General features: G+C 42.5%; 1 protein-coding gene across 1 annotated transcript in view; it reads right to left on the bottom strand.

Annotated features, from left to right (window-relative positions):
• LOC112690753 overlaps nt 1-15,067 on the bottom strand; it is a 38,916-nt gene extending 23,849 nt beyond the window's left edge. Inside the window, exon 1 of the mRNA XM_025564832.1 lies at nt 14,899-15,067. The gene's annotated coding sequence lies outside the window, so the exon portion shown is untranslated. The remainder of the gene's footprint in view (nt 1-14,898) is intronic.
• Between the last annotated feature and the right edge of the window lie 805 nt (nt 15,068-15,872).

Genomic DNA, 15,872 nt, shown 5'->3' with positions numbered 1-15,872 from the left:
GCCGCGGACACGCGGACGGTCGAGAAACGGTTTTGTGCCGACCGGGATGCCGTTTAAGCGTAGAACGATTTCGGGCGCGTGTCGCGTGTTGTCTCAAAGAATAACTCGTCTGGTCCGCGGCCGGTTGGTCGTCAGATAGCGCTTCCTGTACCGCGGCCGCGCGTCGATGCTGCTGGGAGCGCGCACCGTCCGCTCTCGACACCCGATCGCCGCGTCGACCGGGGCCAACGGGTCGCCGCTAGGGTGACACCGGTCGCGAATCGAAACGTCACGTCGGATCCCTTGGCGAGGGGGTGATCGTCGGTCCTGCAAACGTCGCGAACGAACGCACAAGTTTTCGCGAACCGCTGCTGCTGCTGCTGCTGCTGCTGCTGCGGTCGTTCGTTCATCGGAACGGCGTTCCGAGAACGGAGCGCGAAAGGGTAAAAGCGGACCCGGTCCGATTGAAAACGTGTTTTCCGGTGAACAACGTACAGATTTTGCGAAGCCCTAGGCCTCAGGCACCACGATTTCCTTAAAGCTAAACATACTCAACCGTTTTTACATGACGAATTGCGGGCCACGAATTTGTTTCATGGGCGATAAGCCCAAGTCGCTCGCTCGCCGACCTTGGTAACCGGGTGTACTCGATTCGTTTCCGGGTGTCGCGTCACAGCTTCGGCGCACCGTATCAAACGGATGCTCGGTCGACAACGTTAACGGCGCGTGGGCTTCGAGACGATCCCCCGGACCGCACGAGAGTCGTTCGAATGAACGAAAACCGACGGTTCGGATCGCGTCCGGACCGCGTTCAAACTTCAAAAGCGTTCTCGTGGCGTTAACCGTTTGTAAGTGCGTTTCGACGCAGAGGACCGCCGACCGGTGCAGTACCGCGCGGTGACGAGAACGATGACGATAACGGCCGTGGTGGTGAGAGGGTGAGAGGGCAGCACTTCATTAGTATTCCCGTCGCGTCTACCGGCCGACGCACACGCATGCACTTTAAACACCGTAGTCCGGCGCACCACCGGCACCGACCCTTCGGATTACAACAATAACCGTGGCGATTGTACGGCGCGGCCGTACGCAGCACACCGCGTATAATGTGCACGTGTTTGTTGTGTGTACACGGTGCATGTGCGCGCGCGGAAAAACAATTTGTTATAACGAACGAGAGAATAAATCTAAAGAAAACCCGTCGGTTAGGCCTTTGCCTTCCCCCGTATCGATTGAGATATTCCGATGGCGGTGTACGTGTACGTGGAATGCGCGCTATCCAACTGTTATTACGAATATTTTTGTTGTCCGTCTGTTTTGACTTCTGCGACTCTCGCGACCGGCGAGATACGACCTATGCAACGTTGTCGTTGCAACGAACCTCATGCACTAGAATATAAACACCGAAAGGTCAGAATGGTTATTGATTTTCTTACGGTACGCCGTTTATGGTCTGTGTCATATGAACGGTGCACCAAAACGGAATCGTGTTTAAATTTTCAATCTAGACATCACGGTTCTTAATGTGCGCATTGATTTTCCGTTAACGGTCGGTTGCAATCGATTCCGGTTGCAATGCAACCTCTCGGTGTTTATTTTGGTATAGAGCGTGTCGCCGAACTGAATGTTATAAGAATTAAAAACAATTATGATACATCCTTAGCTGCAGAAAATAATTGTTGTAATAAACAAAAAGAGAAATTAGTTGCTGAAGATTTGGTCACGGTTACTCAACATTTAAATGCGAAACAGATCGGTGTTGCTACACACACAAACACGTATATAATGCAATACATTAACAGGTGTCACCGTGTCAGGTTCCATGCGACAAAAAAAAAAAAAAAACTAGAGTTTAAGTTCTTAAATTTGCGTACTTATGAGCGCGCGTACAGGTGCATAAAAACGTTGTTGATTATATAACACAAAAAACTACTTTATTATGCAAAAATATGCAAAATATAAAAGTTTGAAAAAAAAAATAAAAAATAATAATATATAAATAAAATAAAAACGCCAAACGGTTATTTAGATTTCGCTACCGACGATTTCCATTTCAATATTTGTAAAATATGTATCATAATAATATCTCAAATTAGTACACACGCCGGTATTTCTGGTGTGTAACGATAATTTATATATTGTATCACGTGCGGTGTCCAATCGAAAATACGTCATGGCGAGACTATCGCAAGATCTAATGCGCGACCGCCACCGCCGACGCGATACTTAAAAACATGGTTATGGGAAATATATGATACGTCACTCGTAAAATATTTATGCCTATTATGTTGTACGCGATTGTATGCTTGGTGTAATTTCGGTGTGGTTTTTGTTCTGGTATTTCTACCGTATCACTATAAAAAAAATTCGCTTTGCCCAAATGTTTCGGGACTGTTAGGTCGCGCGTGCCTAAAGGGGTGCTAAAAAAAAAAAAAAAAAATTGTTTCCGATTATGTTTTATTTTCTTCTGCTCGAGTGAAAACTGTTATAGATATGGGACGGATGATTTTTTTTCTTTGTTCCACTTCGTAACGGAACACCATCGCGGTCGCGTCATCCATTGGGTTGATTACTTTACACCCTTATCGAGAGCGATTTCGGTAAGACCATCTAGGATAAGAAGAAGTATCGGCGCGAACATATTCCCTCTCCCACAAGTTATATGGTGGTTGGTTCGCCACCGATTATAATGCGTTCGTCCTACATAGACCCCGATGCGAGGTTGATGCGTACGGACGATTCCTGCGATGACCGGGAGGAACCAAGACTAAGGTAACGGGGTGCTAACACGACCGTGGTTCACAATCGATCAGCGCGCGTGCACCGAGTAACGGCATAACGCCGCCGATATTGTTTACGTTGACGAATCTGGCGCGTCGGTTACGCCGGGTAGAAAAATGTACGGTACCGATGCACCGGTCACGCGAACGGGGGAAGGAAGAGGGAACGTAGGAAAGTAGGAAACGTAGAGGGAAAACGTGATTACCTGCGGCCAGGATCGTGTATTTGAACAATGTTTCGTCGCAGAGAAGAATCTCGCGAAACGAACGACACGGTAATCGCGACGAACGTTTTGCATTTCCGGTCCCGGCGGGTTAGGTGTATTTGCACGTACGTGTGTATCACGCGCGTTTCGATGCGACCTTTGTGTAAAGCGAATACGTATACATTTTTGTGTTATTATGTTTTTTACGCGTCGCCCCGCGTAGTCGTCGTCGTCGTTCGCGTTTTCTTCTTCTCCTATTCCGACTCGGCCTCCCCTCGACGGCGGCGCGTGTACGCACCCGGGGGTTGTCTTGTCGCGCAAATCGCTTGGGACGTTTGCGTTTCCGTGTACGGAAAAATCCTGACTTTTGTGCCAAAAGCACGCTGGTATCCGTCAACCTGTGTGTTGCGCGTACGGCGGAACGTTTCGTTTTGACGATGAACGCGTGCACACAGGATTACGGCTACGGTCGTCCTTCGCACCGCTTATAAACGATGTCCTAACCGTGGACTTTAGCACTTTTCCGTGGTCACCCTATGATGTGTCGGTATTTTTTTTTATTTTTTTTGGTGATCGCACGTAAATTTAACCTTAGCTTAAAGTCACGCGACTCCACTAGGTGACCAACGTCACGAACGTTACGCATTGTTTCCAATGGTTATTTGCACATCGACAAAAAGCTGACGTGTACAGCAACTGTTATTGTTCTGCCACATTAGCTGCGGTTGGGTTTAAAAGAATATTTCCCGAATTAGGTTCCGCAATGAACGCCCGAGAAAAATTGCAGCGGTATTATACTGTTTGGTGGTCGCGGTGAAATGGAAGATTGAAGCAAACAGCTACGTTGGGATTACAGTACAACCGATTGCGGCGACCTCATCGACAACCGTAAGCGAACGTGTACGAGTGTATGTCGAAATCGAAAGAAACACTAATTTAAAATTTTTTCTGGAAACAAAAACGGAAAACCATATAGCATGGCATACAGCGAACGTCTAGACCTCGCTCCGATTCAATGTTTTTCCCGAGCAATTGTTTTGCGAAAAGCGTAACGAATACAGAAACCCTACGCATTCAATCCGAGGATAAATCACATTATATCCGACGGTCGCAAACCCTCGGAGTACCAATCATTATTTCGTTGTCCTTAATATGAACAAAAAAAAACTTTCAATGACGCGCATTCGTCACCACTTCTCTCGCATAAGACACGTTGGCAATCAGTAATGGCACGTGCCAATATTGGATTCCAAGACGTCCGACCGCAGTGTAACAACAACAGGACCGAAACCGATTTGCTATTGGCAGCCCATATCGTTTTCCATGATATTATAAAATATTACTTCCCAAACACGTTTGTCGACATTTCGACAATTTTGTAACGCGGTCAAGTGTTTTTAATTTTTACCCCCGGACACCGTTTCATTTACTATAACATTACACATCATATTTTATTTTTTTTTTTATCCATCCTATTCGGATTGGAGTTACCGTAAACCGGATCGTGTGCAGGACGTAACTGAACGTTTATGCGAATAATGTGCATTTCGTCGGACGCATTACCATGTCGTTCGATTCGGCTCGTGAGAGTAAATAATGCTAGTTTTCGAACCACTGCACAAACGTATACACGCGCGCGCACGTATATAATACGAATACACTACGCCAAAGCTCTCCTCCGCGGCGACGACGACGACGACGACGACGACGACTACTATTACTACAACGACGACGAGGACGCCGGGAGGAGTGGCCTCATGAATATGCATACATCTCGGCCGATGATCAAAATCCCGGTCGGCACGTACCCCGTTCGCCCATTGGTCTGCGGGGCCGGGCGGGCGGCGGCGACGGGAGAAAGCGCTGCGCGTCTACGGATGCGGGGGCGTTCGCCGGGGAAGGGTTCGGAGGGGAAAGGATGATGGTATAAACACAAAGGGACGAGGCGGGGGCTGGTGGCGCGGTAGCGGGCGGGTGGTGCGCGAAAGGGCCGCGGGAGGGCCCCGCATCGGCTTCCTTGTTTACACCGGCGACGGGACAGGGATCTCCGGCGGCAGGATCGCGGCGGCGCGTTACGGCGCGGGCGAGAGGGTGCGGCAGCGGTGGCGGTTGAGCGCGCGATAATTTGCTTAAATTAATTACCCCTCGCGCGGCGGCGCCAATACCCCGTCGACCCTCGGCGCCGTCGCCCGAGCCTACTGCACCGCGAAATATACGAGCTGGTGGACTTACCGCGAATTTTCGCACGAGGATACACACCTAGAGCGTAATATTATTATGCTCGCGTACAGCGCCCGTGGACGCGCATTTATACCGTTCCAACGCGGTCGTACAGTACACAAGTCGACGGGGTGTTTTGTTCGAGCCAATTAGACGATATCACATTGCGCGCATCCCTTATCCAGATAGACACGACTGGTCGACCGCCACGGGGCTCTGTTTTGTATTTAATTTTTTCCGCTTTTCCTCGCACGTTCACCGGGCGGAAACGACGGGAAAAGCGTTTGGCTCCGTCGCTCCGGGGATAGAACCGCAAAACCACGAACAGTACGCAGCACGGGCGAGGTGTTACGACATCCGCGTCACGTTACCGAGGTTCGGGTCCGAAACGGTGTTAACGGAGCCTCCGCGCAATATTTTCAACAAACAACTGCGGTTGCGAGTCTTGCGATTCGCGTTCGCGGACACGGGGAAAAAGACGTGCGTATGACGCGTACAAATTATAATAATAATAAAGTAACAACACGATTTTTCGGTTTTATAGCTCTTGCGCGGCTATTAATTCTAGAACATCTGCCCGAGGGGAATGATTAGCTCAGTTATCTCAACGGCACTACGTGAACTACTACTATGTACACTGCAGAATGTAATTTATATGTCTAACAAACGTACGCGATTACGTTTTTGCTAGTCACGAATTTATGTGCTAAACTCGGGACGGTAGACATTACGACCAGAGCGGTGCGCATAATCTCCGTGGATACTACGCGCGGTTAACGATGAAAATTTCCGTTTGCAATTTTAATTTTAATAATTACGTACACCGAACGTACGAAATATAATAATTATTATTAGTAAAAATGCAGTTTACATGAATAGTAATTATCATATACGAGCTCGTCTCGCGTATCTGATATTATTTTGAATTTATAAAAGGAGATCTTTTAAAACCGTTTGGAGTACAGTTTACGGCGTATCTGACATAGTTTTTGTGATTTCAACAACGGAATCTAGTTGTCAGTAAAATTATTATTATTTATAATAATACTTTTGAGTTGCACAACATTTGGATAGAGTCAATAAATTACGAGTATGTTATATTGACGATCGGTGCATTTTATATGGTATTTTCAAAACATCAATAATAATACTAATATGTTTAATTAGTATACGTGAAGAGCAGTGTAAATGCTTATTGTGTATAATTATATTCGAACATGAATATTTATAACGACTATTTGTGGAGCGCGGAGCCACGAAGTTCAGGATCCAAATAATTGGTTGATAGTTCAAGGTTTTCAGAACACAATAAATGTTTATTCGTTTCAATTGAAAAGCAAACAATATTGTTTAGTACACCAGCGTTTGTGAGCCATATTTTAAAATCACAAATGAGTACGATATATATATATACATACAACGTTACCGACTTTTTAAACAAATTAAATATAACAGTAGAATTCAGGAGCGCAGAAAGATACTTAAAAAGGGAGGTGTTATTAAAAATTAATCGAAAAAATTATATACAACAAAATAATAACTTTACGTATACTTTATTGTACAACCATACAAATAATTAAGTAAATTATACGTACATGAATATATGTTCATGTGTGTTATATTAATGCAAGAGAAAATGTTTAAATATTTTATTAAGATATCAAATGGAGATTTTGTCTTTTATATATATAAGCCGGGTCCATTACTGTTATCGTAATATGTATATATTTCGTTATGAAAAATATGTGTTCATCACGGTTCATGATGAATTTCAACCTTTATAAGACTTAAGTATAACATAGTCAACAGGGGTGTTACTACACCTGTAATAAATCCCCCCCCCTTCTGGCTACGCTCCTGGTAGCATTGCTTGAAGCGATTAAACATTGTATTACGTCACTGAACTTTAAACACCGTAACAAAATATTATAATATTTGCTATGTAAATCGGTATATTAATTTTGTAAGTCAGTCGATCTTTGTAGATCGCAAAAAGAAATAAAAAAACAAATGCATACGTCTACTTAAGACACCATAATACCTTTTGAAATTAATATTTACCGCGTTGTTTCATGTTTTTTCTATTATGTCAACACAACGCGCGTTTCCGAGCGAAATTTATGAGCGCAGGATTATAGTGCAACGTATTTATCAATCGCGGTGAGCACATCTCACCCATCGATTGCAGGATATGTGTACCGCGTTACACACGCGTTCATCTTTTATGCATATATTATTACGTCAAAAACAACGTTGCGATAAAGAGCGCACGCGAAGAAGATAATGTATTTCTGCGCTCGGACGCCATACGTTTTCGTACGGTTTCGATACCGTTGTTTTCGATTTCGCACAACACGTGTACACGGCGCTGGTGCAATACACTAGTGTGTATATTTATCTATTCGAGAGAGAGAGAGAGAGAGAGTCACGTATGTAAAACCTTAAGCACGCTTTTTCATTGTTACGAGAAAGTGGAACATGTTTAAAATTCGTCCATGTATTTGCAAATGAAAATTTAAAATGTATTATGTAGAGGTACCATATCTTCTGCGCGCGACGCGAAAATAACGTAGGCACAACGCGCGGGACCGAGCGCTTACAAAAATATGATGTAACATAACCATGTTCAACCGCACGAAAACACGAATAATTGAATAAACTATATACGATATTATAATATTTGTGTACGCCGCCGCGTGTAGCAGTAAAAAAAAAAAAAACGTCAACGATTTCGTGAATCACATATTATTGTGCGCGACAATATGTACAGCGTTTATTGTGTTTATTTTAGTATTTTTTTTTTTTTTTCTTTTACTTTTACTCCGAAATACCGATACGTATATTATTATGTAGACGTCGATTTTTGAATCTTAACCGCTTTCGAAATTATTACATTGTCCGTCCGCGGTGTGTCGCGTGATTTGTAACTGCGATATTCATCATTTATTTTTCGCGTCATAAAAACTCGAAGATGAAACGCCAACGATAAAATGTACAATGTAAAACGGTGGAGGTGTATTTTTTCTTTTATTTATTTATTTATTTTATTTATTTATTTTCTTCGTGACTCGATCAATATTCACCAACAATGGTTGTGTACCGGGTATTATTTTTCTTATGTGGAACACCGCAACGCTTCCTCAATTACGCTCAAGGATAAAAAAAAAAAAAAAAAAAAAAGTAAAAAGTTACCGAAACAATTTTTTCGTGTCATCATTATTATTATTCATTTTCGTCTATCTTATCGGCGGTCGCATTTATGCGCGCAACTTTTTCCCTTCGTTAAAAAAAAAAAAAAAAAAAAAAAAAAAAAAAACGAAAATTAAATAATAAAAATAAAAATCCCGGGAGCAACAAAGTTTCATCGCGTGCCGTTTGAATATTGTTTTTCAACATTTTTCATTTTGTACGATTCGAAATGAAAAAAAAAAAATAAAATAAAATAAATAAAGAAACCCGAGTACAGAGGGAAGAAAAATACATATAAAAATACACATTTTATTTATTTCTAATGTCCCTTATGCAGTCCACGATGACGGGAAAGTTTTAGCGGCGTTATCGCGGTAGCTGTCGCGCGCGCGTCTACCGACTTACAGAGACACGTATGAACACACGCGCACACAGTGCACCGTCGTCATCGTAATTTTTCGGAAACCCAGTTCCGACTTTTATCTATTTTATATACGTATAACGTGTGTTTGTATAATGCGCAACGTGTCGGGATCGATAAAAGAGTAATATTATTTTATATAAATATGTATACGTGTACGGGTCTCTACAGCAGAATCGCGCGTACGTCATCATACTTCAGTGAGCTGCGAGAGAGAGGACACGTTACTTCAATCGAACACTGTACTTTAGATCTTAACCGACGGTCTTAAAAGAGAAAAATGATCAAAGCTTGGGTAAAAATGATTGCGCCGTACGCATAATGAGTTTGTATTTTTTATGATAACATTGTATAAACGAATTTGATACATATATAAATATATATATATATATATATATGATATTAATCAATAAATAAAGAGCCGATCGGTTGAAAAGAAGTGCGCGCTTAAGATGCGTAATATATTAATGCGTTCGATAACATGAAGGTGCGAACAAAGAGTTCCGTAATAGGATTTCAATATTTCGCCGCGGATTGCATGTTTCATTTCGTACGCTCAACCTAACGTGGGAGGGAAGACATCATTTTTCACGAGGTCGTGAGTTGTTGCAAAACGAACGCATCTCTTAGGTTATTCGACAACCGAACACGATGTGCGAACGCAGAAACTTTCAAATGAATTACCGTTCACGTGCAGGAATTCGAAGTGGCCTACGGTTAAAATACTGATTACCGGTGTGCGGATTAATCTGAAAAAAAAAAAACAATCAAACGTTTTACTCTGTCGAACCACCACCGAACGTTCGCACCGTCAGCAAACCTTCCAACCGGCATCCATTATTATTTACTGCGGTGTCGTCGAGACTCGTACGAAAAGCCAACGGACACGTCGTCGATAGTTCTACGTCCGTCGTGGCACGTGCGCGCGTTGTTTTCGTGTTCACTCGAATCGCACGGACGCGCGACGAGACAAACAAAACGCAGTCGCTACGAACACGGGACCGAGACGATGTTTTCCCTTTTCTCGTTGTACGGTAAAAACTTATGACGACGCGCGCGTGGTCTTCGGACAAACCGTCGATCGGCAACAACGACAGTCGGTCGACCGATTCGGATGGAAACCATCGACCGAGACTGCACTTCGTCAAAACGATCGACACGTACTTTTCAGCAGTACGTTTTCGCCCTAAAATCATCCGCGGTGATCGCAGTTACGATCGATGTACGATCGTACAGTGACGGGCCGCAGAGGTTCAACGAGCCTCCCAAGGAGCCGATCTAAAGACATCAGGCCGCCGATTCCTGTACCGGTAGTGGGCGATTGTAAACTCGGCTCGAGGAGTAAAATTTTTCAAAAGGTCTGTTGTACACTCGGCCCACGTTTATTTCAGGTAAAAACAATTTAAGTGTAAACTCGGCCCGGGGTTTTTGCGGGTAAAAATAATTTAGGTGTAAACTCGGCCACGATAAAAATGTACATTTGTATAATTTTCTTATTTTTGATAACCATTTAGCATTACCCAGAGGACACCACGAGGAGGCGTTGTATATATTCCTTTTATCATACTGAATATCACTTATTTGTAGATGTTGCGCGTTAGGCACATTGTTTACTGCAGATATCCTCAGTTCCTTTGCGTTTGGCCACGGTGGTAGCACATTGTCGTTGTAGTACTTGGTCCCTGATAGGTTCATGCAGATGATCATCATTTTCCTCCGTAATATCATTATTTATTCCAAACGATTTTAAAAAAGCTGTACATTTGCGGTTCATACATCGCCATTTTATTTCACTTGTAAATATTATCGGGCCTAGATTACAACCGACCTTTTTTATTGCCCTGAAATTTCCGGGCCGAATTTACAACAAAAAAGGTAATCGCGGGCCCAGTTTACATTTGCCCCCGGTAGTGAACGATCCGTAGGACTGTCGAGCGAAATCATAAGTCCCGTCGAACTGGGTCGCAGATGGTCCGAGCACGGCGACAAGACACGCGCGAAACACGTGCCGGACCGAAGCGAAACAAAAATAGTTCACGCGATAAGTTTCTCGACGAACCAGGACTGCCGGTTTTTGACTTCGGCGTCAACGTCCGTACGCTTCGAACTTCCTTGTAAATACCGGTCGGTGGTGTGGGGTTCGTGGATTACCCGCCGGGGCCGTTTCGCTACGATGCCGGAACGGTAGACGTCGGAGACGAGACGTCGACGGAACCGGGTTCCCGACAGGACACGGTCCCGTGAATCGTATCGGAAACGTTCGTCCGCTCTAACCCTTCCGAGCCGTCTCGCGGGCGTATTGTTTATTAATCACCGCGTCGGTTCGTTAACCGTCAGCGCGCGTGCAATCGCCGTCGTTACGCGGACGGAGGCGGAACCCGATCTCGTCCCGCGGGCTCCGTTCGCGGCCGACGCGGTACACGTACGTATTCCGTCTCGATTCTCTTCCGTAGCCATTGACGGGTCGATTATTAAAAAAAAAAAAAAAAAAATTATAAAAATTTAAAACCGCTTCTGTGCGGCGACGGCCGGAACGATGTTATCGTGTTGCGAGCCGTGCACGGCCCGCGCGCGGCGGTTAAAAAACGTACCGGTCGACGGGAGGCGGTCTCGTGACGTGTATAAATCGACGGCCGAGCGCGATCATTCCGGTAGTAGTCCGAATCCATCAAAGTCCGCATCATCATTTCCGGCGGTCCACGGCCCAATCGGTTACCGGACGCGGCCCCGGTACGACTGCTATTTACAACGGTGTATCCGAACCAAGACCTTCGGCCGCGATAATTGCACGCACGCCCAGATGCACCGGTCCTGTTCTTTAATTTTGGTAGTCTTCTTTTTTTTTTTTTTCGTTTTTCATTTTCGTACGTTTCGACCGCACGAGAATTAAAACTTGACCCCACGGCCATTCGTTACCGCGCGGCCGTAGTTAACCGTTTGACGGCAACAGGATTCACGCGATTCGATTTTTTTGAAAAGTCCTAGTGTTAACGAGAAGTAGAAGAAGAAAGAAATTACCGTTCCTTTCTTTATCGTCCTTGTTGTAATAGTATCGGTGCGAGTTTGAAATTCAGTCTTAACATGTTTAAACCGTAGCACGCGCAATAATAGTATAGAATAAATATAATTATTATTATTATTATTTTTTATTTAATAATTACTCTTATTACATAATTTTGCGAGTTATTAGGACTCGGATTGGATCGTACAACGTTATAAGATCGCTTCGGTTACTAGTATTGAAACACGGATTCTCAACTCGAGATTTGTAATTTATTTCAGCGGTTAGCAACCAATGGGTATATAAATAATTTATAATTGTTTCTGATACTATAAAAAAATTAATTTTATTTATGAGGTAACGAAGAAAAAAAATTATATTAATAATTCTTTTTTCTATTATTTGATATTACCAATCTCTTTTTTTTTTCACTAACTTTTATTTTAGGAGAAATGTTATTTTGATAATAACATGCTTATCAAAAAATACCTTTCTCAAGCAAAGTTGTTCGTTTCACGAAATTAAATTTTTTTTTTATCATTGTTTTTACTTAATTTACCATTAATAATGGTGACCGTGGATGATAAAAAAATTAGCTACAAATCGCAGGTTTAAAACGCCAAGCGTCGAACAATTTAATTTTATGCCGAATCATATCAATATCAAAATGTTTATACTATAGTGTAAACGTATTTATATTTACTGGTTGTTATATTACGACGATTTGGCAGTGATTCAAAACTATATCATTGGTTCTGTTTTGGAAAAGTATTCGACAATACTGTCTAGAATTTAATTTTTAGCTATTTTATGGGTTTTTCGAAAAAAAAATCTACACGAACGGATAGTTATTGAAAAATAATTATAATAATTAATTTGATTTTAAGAGTGATTTGAGTCTAAGACTATCCTCAGTATAAGTTTTAAGATCGACTCTCACGTGGAAAACAATGCTTAAAATAATATTGGTTTTTTTTTTTTAACTTTTGTCACTTTTTCTTAGTTGAATAATACATTTATTTTCTATATAAAAAAAATATTTTCAATCTCTTTTATACATGCTGTAGACTAAAAATTGATAATAGTATGTTTTCCTAATTATTGATATATATGTGTCATACGTATGTAGGTGTTTTTTAGTACCCACATGGATTTTGTACATAATGGTTGTTTATTTTTGTTTTTTTGTCAGTTTAATAAAAGTTAGTGGACCTCACTTAGATCGGCAGTCGACACAACCAAAAATATCGGGAACCGCTGAACTATATATCTATAATATATCTCATAGTATGTGCCTACATTTTAGGAGGGATGAACTGCAAAGTCCGGGTTATGTAATAATGCCTAATGGAAACAAGATACAATAACAATAAAAACATGTATTCTACAAGTACAGTATAGCATTAACTTAAGTAAATAAGAATATATATATATTTTTAACGTGTTCTACTGATAATCATAATAATAACACAATAAAAAAAAAAAAATTAAAAGATGGTAATAACGATTACCTACAGTGTTTGATTTCGACGATGTCCTAGAATATTTTTTGGATGGCTACTGAAAAACTGTTGAAAGGCTAATCCATCAAGTTTCACCTTCATCGCATTCGTGTCACCTTTGGTTATCAATATGTATATAAACTTATAGACGTTATTGTTTGCCACGTCCTGTCGGTGCAGTTTAACAATTTAATAACAATATTAATAATAATAATCAGTATCCGGTAGGAGTGAATGAATATTGTAGTGTTACGTGTAACATAATTTTCTAGAAATATTATTGTCGTCCTTTTATCGTAAAATATGTAGAAAAGGACATAAACGAGTATAAATTATTTATGGAACATGCACGTGTTTACTGTGCAGCGTACGTATTACATGATATACATATATATGTATTCATATGTGTGTGTGTGTGTGTGTGTATACAGTATATTATGTACCTACATTATCTGTTAGGTATGTATAATGCGATTTTTATACATTACATTGTGCGGTTGTGTATGTAAAAAAAGTTTGAGCTACTTCCCGGCGGCTGGCGGCGTGTTCTCGTAAAATTTAATAACGTCAAATAATTCTTGCTTATCTCTGTGACCTTGCCTATCGGATATAATGGCAAACGATAAAAATATACAAAATCTCGTATTAATACACACACACACACACACACACACACACACGCAATCATTGCATTATTATAATTACACATAGTTGTTGAATGTGCAATAATATACTTCAATAACCTAGAACAGTGTTCGGACGCTTAATTAGCGAGTAATTATTATTATTATTATTATTTTTTTTTTTTTGTTTCACTTGTATACTGGCACTAAACCACTTCTACGCGATATGGTGTGCATAAAATAATCGTATAACATATTTTTTTTTCTCGAGAACGTCATATTTTCTGGACGCTTAACGGCTGGATTCGATGACCGGTAGTTGTCGATTTCAAGAGCCGCCCGATGGTCAACAATGCAATACGTCAAATGCGTATGAAATGAGTACCGTCCGAATCGATAAACGTACACATTTGTGATACGAGTATAAATAGGTGAGTTGGTACAGTTTGATCGGGCGAAATGGCGTGGACCAAAACGGTTCATACCGAAAATAGTAATCAAAGATATTTACTCCTTCGTAAATTATCTATACAAATCGATATAATATATAGATCGCGATGGAAATCACGAGCGTAGATCGTTCGGGAACGTATTCACGGACGTCGGTTTACAGCAAAAACACGAGTAGCGTATTATCTTCGTGCGATTAAATACGTACTCGCATAACAAAACCGTGCGTTTATACAAGACGATTTGTTGACGGTTTAATTCGTGACATTATACGGCGGGGTTTCTTGGCCAGTTGTCCGCGGACCCTTAAGGAGTCCCCGGCGATCGGTTCTGCGAAACGGTTGTAAAAAATGTGATCGCACTAAACAATCCGCAACGAATCGTTGGGACGCGCATTGATGGTAATACGGACGGGTTCTGAAATTAATATAAAACGAAAAGGGAAAAACGAATGTATTTTTTTCTAAGCTAGTACTTCGAGGCGGTTCACGAATCAAAAAAGACGTTAAGAATCGCTAGTAATGTGTTACCTCGTGCGGTTCGTGTCCGTTTGCCTGGCAGGATCGTACGCGTACCCAGGCTCTGGGATGTTGAGAACGTCGGTGCAGTCGGCTGGGTCGGACGGAAAGATGCAGAAACGTAACGGCACGTACGCGCAGAAAAATCTTCGTGTAATTACACCGTGTACACGTATATCCGCGCACGATGACGAGCCGAAAACAGAGTGGGCGGAAGAGAAAGTGGGATGAGAGGGTTAGAGGTTGTAAGAGGGAGGGAGTGGGAGAGAGAGAGAGGGAGAGAGAGTGAGAGACGTACCACGACGCGGTGTCGGAAACCGGGAGGGGGAGGGGCGGTCGTCGTGCGTGCGTTGCTAATCGATTTCGAGTACCTCCTCCGTCTCGCGATTCGGACAAGCTTTTTACGCGTTGAAAACGAAAACGGAATATACGAGAGGTGCACCGCGACGGGTAGTCGGATTATATATCGTGAACGTAACGCACACGCAAGTCAGTCGTTGTTATTATATCGTATCGATTTGAATCGATCGCGTAACGCATCGGTACGGTTTTAACACGTATTTTCGCGTTGCATATGAATAGCGGCGGCGATGACCGTTGCGCACGGCCTGACGAGAACATTTTTTTACGTCGAACGCCGCTGGCCAAACGCAGAAACGCGCGTAAATGGGGCGCGGGAAAGGGGGGGGGGAAAATGAAAAAAGATGCTCACGGCGTGATTTGAACCGATTCCGATCGGTCGAACGGGTACGTATTCAAAAACGCAATACGCCTGTACACGGGAAAACGGATACGGTGAGTTAGCTTCGGGTCGCGCGGTCGAACGTTGCCGCGGAGTAAAAATCTAATAATATCGGTTGGTCGTCATTGAAAACCGTCGACGTGCACAACAATACACGTGCGTTGTACAGCGTGCGCGTGTATACGATATGAATTGACGGTCCGGGCGGGTGCGTAGGCGTGCAGCCGCTGCGTGTACCGCCAAG

This window comes from Sipha flava, unplaced genomic scaffold (genome assembly GCF_003268045.1).
Source record: "Sipha flava isolate LNK unplaced genomic scaffold, YSA_version1 51_pilon_pilon, whole genome shotgun sequence".
In the NCBI taxonomy this organism is placed as follows: domain Eukaryota; kingdom Metazoa; phylum Arthropoda; class Insecta; order Hemiptera; family Aphididae; genus Sipha; species Sipha flava.
Note: the sequence above shows the minus strand (reverse complement) of the source record. Positions and strands in the feature narration are given on the sequence as shown.